Raw genomic sequence first — 11,552 nt, forward strand, 5'->3', positions numbered from 1 at the left:
TTTTTAATTTAAACAAACTTTTTTAGAACAGCTAAACAAACTTTTTTAGAAAAGTTACTAAGATAGTGCTGAGAGTTCCCATATACCAGTTTCCCCTATTATTAACATCTTACGCTATATGACATGGTTGTCACAACTAGGGAATGAACACTGGTACTTTAGTATTAACTAAACTACACACTTAACTTGGATTTCACTAATTTCTCCCTGATGTCCTTTCTGTTCCAGATCCCATTCAGGATACTATACCATACTTAGTGATCATGTTGTCTTATCTTTTTCTGGTGACAGTTTCTAAGGACCTTATTTTTGATGACCTGAACAGTTTCAAGGAGTACTGGTCAGTTACTATGTTCGTTCTAGCTTTCCCCCCCATGCTTATCTCCAATCTCCCTTTCCAATAGTGAGAAACCTAGCCCCTATCAGCCACCACACTTTTACATATTTGTTCATTCTCAGTACACATGTAGTCTCAGAATTGCTAACCTGTACCCGTGAGACACTTTATCAGAGTATAGTGTTTATGTATACCTTTATCTTTAGTCTTACAGTTTCCGAATCAAAGCATTCTTTTCCAAAGTTATTCAAGTCAAGCATCTTTTTACCCATTCCTTCAGTGAGGCTATGCCATATACATTTCTAATACATTGGTTAGGTTCTTTTATCAGTCTGCATTCCATTTGGAATCCCGCAAACTCCTGGTTGATTTTTTAAAATATGCATACATTAACCTTTTTATGCTATAAAGTTCTATGGATTTTAAAGAATGCATAGCATCATATGTCCACAACAATTTAGTTCATCACCCTAAAAACTTCCACGTGCTTGCCCAAGTCAAACACTCCCCCTTCCTCAAACCCCAACAACCACTGATCTGCTTTCCATCCCTATAGTTTTGCACTTTCTAGAAGACCATATGAATGGAATCATTTAGTATGTAGTCTTTTCAATCTGGCTTCATTAACTTAGCATCCATGTTGTAGCATTAATTAATAATTCATTCCTGCTTTTTGCTGATTAATGACCCATTGTATGGCTGTACCATCATCTATTGAAGAACTTCTTGGTTGCATCCAGTTTTTTGATGATTATGAATAAAGCTAGTAGTTGTGAATAAAGCACACATAGGTTTTTGTGTAAGCATACATTTTCAAATCAATTTGGTAAGTACCTAGGAGTGCAATTGCTGGGTCATATGGTAAGTCTGTGTTTTGTTTTTGTTTTTTTAAACATCCTTACTGGAGTGTAATTGCTTTACAACTGTGTGTTAGTTTCTGCTGTATAACAAAGTGAATCAGTTATATGTATACATATATCCCCATATCCCCTCTCTCTTGCGCCTCCCTTGCACCCTCCCTATCCCACCCCTCTAGATGGTCACAAAGCACCAAGCTGATCTCCCTGTGCAACGCAGCTGCTTCCCACTAGCTATTGATTTTACTTTTGTTAGTGTACATATGTCAATGCTACTCTCTCACTTCCTCCCAGCTTACCCTTCCCCCTCCCCGTGTCCTCAAGTCCATTCTCTACCTCTGCATCTTTATTCTTCTCCTGCCCTTAGCTTCATCAGAACCATTTTTTTTTAGATTCCATACATATGTGTTAGCATACGGTCTTTGTTTTTCTCTTTCTGATGGTAAGTCTGTGTGTAACTTTATAAGAAATTGCCAAACTGCCTCCCAAAGTGGCTACACCATTTTGCATTCCCACCAGCAAGTGTGAGATCACCAGCATTTGGTATTGCCAATTTTTTGGATCTTAACCATTCTAATAAATGTGTAGTAGCTCCTCACTGAGTAGCTCCTCATTATTTGTCATTAGGCAAGTAAATTTCACTTCCCTAATGACAAATAATGTTGAGTATCTTTTCACATGGTTATTTGGCATCCATAAATCTTCTTTGAAGTGTCTATTCAGATCTTTGTCCACTTTTTTAATCAGTTGGTTGTTTTCTTATTGTTGAGCTTTAAAAATTTGTTATATACTCAGGATATACGTTCTTTATCAGATATGTGATTTGCAAACATTTTCTCCCAGGTATAACCTGGCTTTTCACTGTCTTAACAGTATCTCTTGTAGAGCAAAAGTTTTTAATTTTGGTAAAGTCCAATTTATCAATTTTATCTTTCATAGATTGTGAAAGGACCATCTCCAAGAAGGAAGTGAGTTCTTATAACCAAGTATAACACAGAAGCCAGGTAATTCTGAGAATATGATCAAAGTATCTTATTTTTTTGTCAATAAAAAGGAAAAAAGTAATTCCAAAGTCTGGTGGGGTGGGGTAGAGCTCTATAAGAAAGTCATTATCCACTTATAAATAAAATTAAAATATTACATAATTTTTAAAATATATGGAGTAAAAAATATATGGAGTAGAAGAAAACATAACCCATTTGACTCTGATCCTAAAAACCTATTGCTAAGGTTATGATTTTGGACCCAAAAATAAAGAAATATAATCACAATGTACTATTTGTTTCTGCACTGTGATCATAATGTTAAACAGTTAAATGTTGTTTATTAACTTTTAGAATAAATTGAAAGCATGGAAGAGTTAATTATGATTACAGAATAATTATGATAACACTAATAGCAATCATTCATATAGTACTTAGTATGTTACCAGGCCTTGTTTTAAATGCTTTACATACAATAAGTCACTTAATTATGACAATAATCCTGTGAAATAAGTACCATTATTATCCCCATTTTACAGTTGAGGAAAGTGAGGCACAGAGAGATTAAATAACTTGCCAACTTCACAAAGTTAGCATGTGGGAGAGCTTGGACTTGAATCCAGGCAACCTGGCTCCCATGTCTACATTCTTAACCACAATGTTATACTGCCTTCTTTAAATAGAATATAAATATTATCAACTTTGATAATTTTAAAACAAATAAATATTTGATAGTTAAAAGACAGGACTTCCCTCGTGGCGCAGTGGTTAAGAATCCACCTGCCAACGTGGGGGACACAGGCTCGAGCCCTGGTCCAGGAAGATCCCACATGCCGTGGAGCAACTAAGCCGTTGCACCACAACTACTGAGCCTGCGCTCTAGAGCCCGGGAGCCACAACTACTGAGCCCACGTGCCACAATTACTGAAGCCTGTGCACCTAGAGCCCGTGCTCCGCAACAGGAGAAGCCACCGCAGTGAAGCCCACACACGACAACAAAGAATATCCCCCACTTGCCACAACTAGAGAAAGCCCATGCGCAGCAACAAAGACCCAATGCGGCCAAAAATAAATAAATAAATAAAATTTTAAAAATAAATAAAAGAGAAAAAAAGGTAAAAGAGTTGAAGTAAAGGATATGAGTGATAATATTCTCACTTTATAAAAAGGGAAATAAGAGATACTGCTCAAAATTAATGGAACATGTGCTTCCCTGGTGGCGCAGTGGTTGGGAGTCCGCCTGCCGATGCAGGGGACGCGGGTTCGTGCCCCAGTCCGGGAGGATCCCACGTGCCGCGGAGCAGCTGGGCCCGTGAGCCATGGCCGCTGGGCCTGCGTGTCCAGAGCCTGTGCTCCACAACGGGAGGGGCCACAGCGGTGAGAGGCTCCGGTACCCCAAAAAAAAAAAAAAAAAAAAAAATTAATGGAACATGAAATAGGGGATTAGTTATACTGGAGCTGCAAAAATAGAGGAAATAACATCAACAATATATAACCATATAAAATCTGAAGGAGAGTAGAGTAGCACAAGAGTAGTATAAATGAACTAAAGCCTCATCTTTTTTTTTTTTTCCGGCTATGCTGCACAGCTTCTGGAATCTAGTTCCCAGACCAGGGATCAAACCCAGGACCCTGCAGTGGAAGCAGGGGAATCCTAACCACTGGACCACCAGGGAATTCCATAAAGCCTCATCTTTAATGGCAGGTCATCAATGGTATTGCCTTAGATGATAAATCAAGAAATAGTGGTATATTATTTTAAATTATAGAGGCACCTATTATTAGAAGACAAAAAGAAATAATTTAAATTGGCTTGCAGTATTTCAGACAGGCTAGTATAGTACGGCAGTTAAAAATAAAAGCTCTGGATCAAAACTTCTTGGGATCAAACCCCATTCCTCCACTTGGTATTAATAGTGCTATTAAAGAAAGTTACTTGGTCTTCTTTTCCTCAAGTTCCTTATCTAAAAATGGCTATATGCTGAAAATAGCTAATTTACATGATGTTATGAAGATCAAGAGAGTTAAAACAGGTACAGCATTAGAACTAACTGGCCCATAGTAGGTAAACTCTAAATAAATGTTAGCTATCAGCTATGAATTAGAGGGAACACACACACACACACACGCACACACACACGCACGCACACACACACAAAATAAGTTTACATTTAGTTCCTGACTTAGCCAAGGATCCAAATCTTATCAGCAGTCAGATTGCCACTAAGAGCAGGGACAGATTTAGTATATCTCAGCATAGCTTCCACTGGCCTCTAAAGTCATGCACTACCAGTGAAAGGACAAGGTAGGGTCTTGCAATATTTGGCAAGATCAATTCTTATGGTTCCACTTCTCTTTTATGCTTAGGGCTTACATTACCATTTTGGTAAAAACAAGCTCTAAGAATTTATGCCCTTTAACGGAAAAAAATTATAAACATCTGGGCTCCTGCTGGTTCTTGAGCCAAACTCAGTGCTAATAAGGCCACAACTTTTTATCCAATGGGAGAAAGCAGAATCAATGTCCAGATGTTCCTGAACAGCCTTGCTTCCTCCAGGTTTCCAGTGTTTGTAAAGACTGTTTCTCCACAAATATACCCTGAGGAGTAGAACTGGGGTTCTGATCACTGCAGAAGACATTAAAAATCATGGTCCCTGCCACATATTTCATTATGTCATTAGGAAAAAAAAGGACACATATAAAAATATGTTGAACTTCACAATACAGACAAGAAAAGGGGGGAGTGGAATAAAGACGCAGACTTTTCACAAAATGAAATAAGTGGTGTTTGAAAAAGAAATAGATCATTCAGTGGTGATAAGATAAAGATGCTTGGGGCTTCCCTAGTGGCACAGTGGTTGAGAGTCCGCCTGCTGATGCAGGGGACGCTGGTTCGTGCCCCGGTCCGGGAAGATCCCACATGCCATGGAGCGGCTGGGCCCATAAGCCGTGAACGCTGAGCCTGTGCGTCCGGAGCCTGTGCTCTGCAACGGGAGAGGCCACAACAGTGAAAGGCCCAGTTGGGTAGAAAGAAGAAAGCATTCTAAGTAAAAGGAAAAGGATGAGCAAAAATAGGAAGGCAGCAATGCAAAAGGAGAACTTAAGCAACGTAAGTATCCAATGTGACTGACATAAGAGATTTGTACAAGACTACACTGTGAAAGGCCATGGAGAACCTGGTGCCTTCCAAGGTATGTACTAAGCAGAGATATGGGGTAAGGTGTTTCAAAAAATTTAATCTTTTCTTTCTACATTCATTCTCCCGATGACTCAGTCTCATAGTTTTAGACACTATCTCAATCCTGATGACTCCCAGATCTCCTTCCTGAACTTCAGTCTAATATACCCACATGAACCTAGACAATCTTGCTCTGCTTGGATGTCAAGCAGGGATCACAAACTTAGCATGCCCAAAGCTTAACTCCTAACAAACCCACTACCAAACCTGCTCCTCTCAGAGGCACCTCTATCTCAGTTGGCAACCCCATTCTTCAGCTGTTCATGCCAAAGACTTTCAGATAATCCATGACTCTTCATTTCCCCTCATGCTTCACATCCAACCCACCAGAAAATTCTGTTGGCTCTACTTCAACTACATCCCAAACCAGAATACCTCTCACTACTCCCACTGCTATCACTGAGGTCTGCGCCACTATTATCTCTGACCAAGATTTGTGTCAAAGCTCGTAACTGATCTTCCTGCTTCCTCTCTCTTCTCAATTATAGTTACCAGGATGATTCCATTAACAAGAAGGATCATGTCACTTTTAAGTTCAAAATGCTCCCAAGGCTAAACATTTCATTCAGAGAAAAAACCCACACTCCTTAACGTGCCCTACAAGGCCCTACTCAATCTGTATTTTCCCACTCTATACCTCACCTCCTAATACACACCCTTGCTTCCTACTACCCATCTTTCAGCTCACTCTATTGCTCTCCAATATTCAAACATGCCAGGTACACTTGCACTCGAGGTCCTTTGCACTTGCTGCTCCCTTTGCCTGGAACCTTATTTCCCCAGATATTTGCTGCCTTCCCCACTCACTTCCTTTAGTCTTTACTCAAGTGCCACCTTACCCAAAATATCAATCTTTCACCCTCGATACTCCCTATCTCCCCCCTTCATTTATCTTTTTCTCCTTTTCAGTTATCACCATCTAAGACATTATGTATTTTGCTACTTTGTCATTGTTCTACCTCACTAGAATATAAGCTACCAGTCATAAGTTTTTGTTTGATTGTTGATTACTATATGATTACTATACCCTTAGCAGCTAAAAGTCCTTGGCACAAAATAAGCACTCAATAAATATTTGTTAAATGAATGAAAGGACATGGCAATGCTGTATAAAATACATTAGAAGAAGAAGAAATTATAATTAGAATACCATATTCTCAAAAACATTTATTGAGTACCAACTATGATGTAAGGCTTCTGGGGAGTACAAAGATGAAAAAGACAATGGTGAAACATAGTTAACTATAATCCAAAACAGACATTCACAACTTTCACGAGAGTTACAAAAAAAAAGTGGTATAAGGGACTCAAGAGAAAAACTCTATTGGCACAGGACTACTGCAATAACCTAGGCATCAGCTGATCAGGCCCTATACTGGACAGAGTGCAATAAGAATGCAGAGGGTCATATGTGACAATGATCATAATAACAGACAAAAATAGTTGGTAGGATCTAGTGACTAGCTGAACTGGGAGAGAAAGAGCAAACCACTGCTAAATGTCAAGCTTAGGTAATGACAAAAATAGTAGTGCTATTAAAAAAAAAAGAGAAAAGAGGAGGAGGTTTAAAGTGGATGAAAAAATGTTAAGTCCAACATTAGACATGTTTGCTTGAGGTAACACCAGATCACATAAAAGAAAATTTCAGGACAGTTCTAGATTGAGAACTATGACTCAAGGTTAAGAATATAGTTGACCCTCGGACAACACGGGGTTAAAGGTGCCAAGCCTCCACCCAGTCAAAAACTCATGTATAACTTTATAGTCAGCCCTCTGTATCCGTGGTTTTGCACCTGTGGATTCAACCAGCCACAAACGGTGTGGTAGTATTTAAAAACCCACATATAAGTGGACCCACACAGTTTGAACACGTATTGTTCAAGTGTCAACTATATAGACTTAGGAGTTATTTTCTCACAGAGAGATAACCGAACTGACAAAGGTGAGATTTCTAAGCAAAAAACTAAAGGCAAAAACCATGAGAAATAGATAACCTACAGGGCAGGGGAAGGAAGAGGTGCAACTGAATATAACAAAGAAAAAGAAGTTAGGAAGAAATAAAACAATGACACCTCAAAAGATATATATACAGCTATTAAAAATTTCTCCAGGCTTTAAAAAAATAACCAATCTACCATCCACTTTTATATTTAGTAATTTTGCAAATATGTTCATTTAGGTACTCAAAATATCAGATGAAATCAAAGCAATAATTCAGCTCAATCTGGACTTAGAATTGTCAGACTGGTGAAATTAGGCATTTTCCTGGTAATCTCTGAAACAAAAAAACAGCTTGTGTACTTCTGCACATTTAATGGATTGGAGTGTGGATGTAAGATAAAGAAAATGATACAACAAGACTCTGTCACCCAGGAGACCACCTAATGGCAAATTGCTCAGCCTTCTTTTTAAATGTAACTCAACCCGGGTCAGCATCTGGCCCAGTTCCACATATATAAGGAGTATTCAATATGTATTCATTTATAATGATCGCAAACAGAACAAGTAAGAAGACACAAAAATAGGTAAATTTAAAATAATTAGTTCAGGGCAGAGATGGGAAATGAGTTATTTTTTAATGGGTATAGAGTTTTAGTTTGAAAAAATGAAAAAGTTCTGGACATGGATGGTGGTTAACAGTTGCACAATATTGTGGATATATTTAACGCCACTGAACTGTATGTTTAAAATGGTAAATTTTATGTTATGTATATTTTAGTATTAAAAAAAAAAACTAGTTCAGCTCATATTTTGTGCTATAAGCTAAATGTTAATTCTTCAGGAGCAATGTTTATCTCAATATTCTTTTTAATCACAGATCTCTAAATTAATGACTGTAATTCAGAAGCAAGGAAGAAAAGCTTTAATCTAAGATAAAACCGACAAAGGAAAATAGAGAACAAGATAAAAACAAGTTTTTTTAATTTAAAATAATTTTTATCAGATTGGATCTAGATCAAGATGGCAGACAGAATAGGAAGATCCCGAGCTCACCTCCTCCCATGGACACACATAGAACTACACATAGAACAACTATCTCTGAAAATGTCTAAAGACTAGCAGAACAGATTTTCTACAACTAAGGATATAAAGAAAAGGCCACATCAAGATGGGTAGCAGGGGCAGAGAACCCACACCCCAGTGCAGCAACCCACAACTAGGGGGGATATCACAACTGCAGACATTCCCCCTGAGGAGTAAGGGGTATGAGCCCCATGCCAGGCTCCCCAGCCTGGGGGACCAGAACTGGGAAGACAAGCCCCCATAACATGGATGGACCTACAGAGTATTATGCTAAGTGAAATAAGTCAGAGAAACACAAATACCACATGATTTCACTTATATATGGAATCTAAAAACAAACCAAATGAACAAAACAAAACAGAAACAGAGGCATAGATACAGAAAACAAACTGGAGGACACCAGAGGGGAAGTAGGTGGGGGTTAGGTAAAATAGGTGAAGGGGATTAAGAAGTACAGACCTCCAGTTATAAAATAAATGAGTAACCAAGACGTAATGTTCAGCACAGGGAATATAGTCAATAATATTGTAATACATTTGTATGGTGACATTTGGTTAATAAACTTATAGTGGTGATCAATTCATAATGTATATAAATGTCAAATCACTATGTTTACACTAAAAACTAAGATAATATTGTATTCAACTATACTTCAACAACAAAAAAAATAAGTAAATAAAGATTTTAAAAGAACCAACCCAAATTACAAAAGTAGGAAAATATAAAATGAAAAACAGTCAGTGTTAAAATTAGGGAATAAAGTCAAACACCTAACTACAAACTTGGAGGAAATCATGAAATTCCTGACAAAGGAATTGTGTGGTAAAAGACAGAAGGATCCTTTCATATCTCAATCTTGAGGAGCAAGAGCTGAAGGCAAAGTCAAAGTAGAACAGTAGAAAAAATAGATGATTTTAATAGTTTGGCAAAACCGAAGCTACAGACAACTATGTGTAGGTAGCTATGAGCGAGTTCAGAACACATAGGGAAACAGACATACATAGTATGGAGAGTAGATTTTTTTAATTGATATTTTTTAATTGATATTTTCACCATTGTGTTTACTGTGTTCACTCAAAATTAGAGCTGGAAAGCAACTTCCATGACAGGAAGATCACCAACTGAATGGGATACTTCTCTCCTCCAGTGTAGCAGAATTTTCAGTGCATCTTCATGGTAGTCCTGAAATATAATCAGACCAGAGTCAAGATACTAAAGCTTCTCTTCAGATGCAGCAATTTCTACCAAACGAATAAGTACAAATTCCCCTACTGAAGCTGTGAGTTCCAAACCCACCACCTTAGGATTCTGAGTGATTAAAACTATAAGAAAAACTAGCCTCATATACCCCCTTTTCATGGGCAGAACTGTTTCCCCCATATTTCATATACTGAAATTCTAACCCCCAGTACCTCAGAATGTGACTATATATATTTGAAGACAGGAGACATTATATAGGTGATTATGGTTAAATGAGGCCATTAAGGTGGCCCCAATCCAGTATGACTGATGTCCCTATAAGAAGAGGCAATCAGGACACAGACACAGAGAGGAAAGACCATGTTTAGAAAGAGTGAGAAGAAGGACATCTACAATCCAAGGAGAGATGCTTCAGAAGGAATCAAGTCTGCAGACACCTTTATCTCAGACTTCTAGCTTCCAGAACTGTGAGAAAAAAAATTTATATTGTTTAGGCTTTAAAAATAATTTAAAATTTAAATAATTTTTATCAATTATTCTTTATATTTTACTTATTTACTTATTCATATTAAACCTACAATAAATTCAGCAACAACTAAAGTATCAATAAGCCAACCATAAAGGCTAAATTAAAAAGAAATGTTTCAAACACGCAAAATGTAAAATGTACTCACTACTACTAGTCCCATGGAAAATCAGCAACAGACATATGGGAATGAAAGGTCTTCATCATGCAGTAGCTCAAGCAGTTACCAAATAAATGCTCCGGTAACTGGTCAGCTCTCTGTGGACTTAATTTTTCTTTTTTTAAGTTTTATTTATTTATTTATTTTTGGCTGCGTTGGGTCTTCATTGCTGCGGGAGGGCTTTTCTCTAGTTGTGGCAAGCTGGGGCTACCCTTCATTGCAGTGAGTGGGCTTCTCATTGCGGTGGCTTCTCTTGTTGCGGAGCACAGGCCCTAAGCACATGGGCTTCAGTAGTTGTGGCACGCGGGCTCAGTAGTTATGGCTAATGGGCTCTAGAGCACAGGCTCAGTAGTTGTGGTGAACGGGCTTAGTTGCTCCGCGGCATGTGGGATCTTCCTGGACCAGGGCTCGAAGCCGTGTCCCCTGCATTGGCAGGCTGATTCTTAACCACTGCGCCACCAGGGGAGCCCTGTGGACTTAATTTTTAACTCTGCTAGGATTCTTTTCTCTCCAGATCATATTAGCACAACTCTCCTCCATTTGTAATCCAAAACCCTGTTATCCCTACTGGAAATGCCACAGTGCTTTCCAACCATCCAAATCCTACGCACCCTTCAAGGAGAGCTCTCATCTCCTTTGTGAAATCCTCTTCTACTGGTCCAAAATATACTGATCTCTTCACTGCTAAATACTCATATGCTTTGTAGTCTAAGTTAGTGCTTCTTGGAAATTCCCTGGTTGTCCAGTGGTTAGGACTCAGCACTCTCACTGCTGTGACCTGGGTTCAATCCCTGGTTGGGGAACTAAGACCCCGCAAGCCACAAGGTATGGCTTAAATAAATAAATAAACAAACAAACAAACAAACGTTTCTTGAACTGTGGTGAGATGTCTTTTTTTTTTAATTTTCTAATCCTTTGCGGACAGAGCCTTTTATAAAATGAAATTTAAATGAATTACCAGAATTTTTTTAAACATGTAAAATAGAAACCAAATTTTATTATAAATTTGACAGACATATAATTTCTCTGTCAAATTTCTATAAAAGTTTCTAAAGCTTATTCTCAATTTGCATACTTATATTCCAGCATAGTGGTAACAGTTCATGCTCCAGTATCAGTCTGCAGACTGCACTTTGGTTTTTTTGTTTGTTTTTAAATTTTTATTTTATATTGGAGCATAGTTGATTAACAGTGTTGTGTTAGTTTCAGGTGTACAGCAAAGTGATT

The 11,552-nt window shown here is 38.1% G+C and overlaps 1 non-coding gene across 1 annotated transcript; it reads left to right on the forward strand.

Moving 5' to 3' along the window:
* The first annotated feature begins 11,056 nt into the window (after window positions 1-11,056).
* Window positions 11,057-11,128, forward strand: TRNAE-CUC (transfer RNA glutamic acid (anticodon CUC)). Its single transcript has one exon. It is a non-coding gene; the product is annotated as a tRNA-Glu (tRNA).
* Window positions 11,129-11,552: the final 424 nt, after the last annotated feature.

The sequence above is a fragment of the Lipotes vexillifer genome, unplaced genomic scaffold (assembly GCF_000442215.2).
Source record: "Lipotes vexillifer unplaced genomic scaffold, Lipotes_vexillifer_v1.1 scaffold7, whole genome shotgun sequence".
Classification (NCBI taxonomy): Eukaryota; Metazoa; Chordata; class Mammalia; order Artiodactyla; family Lipotidae; genus Lipotes; species Lipotes vexillifer.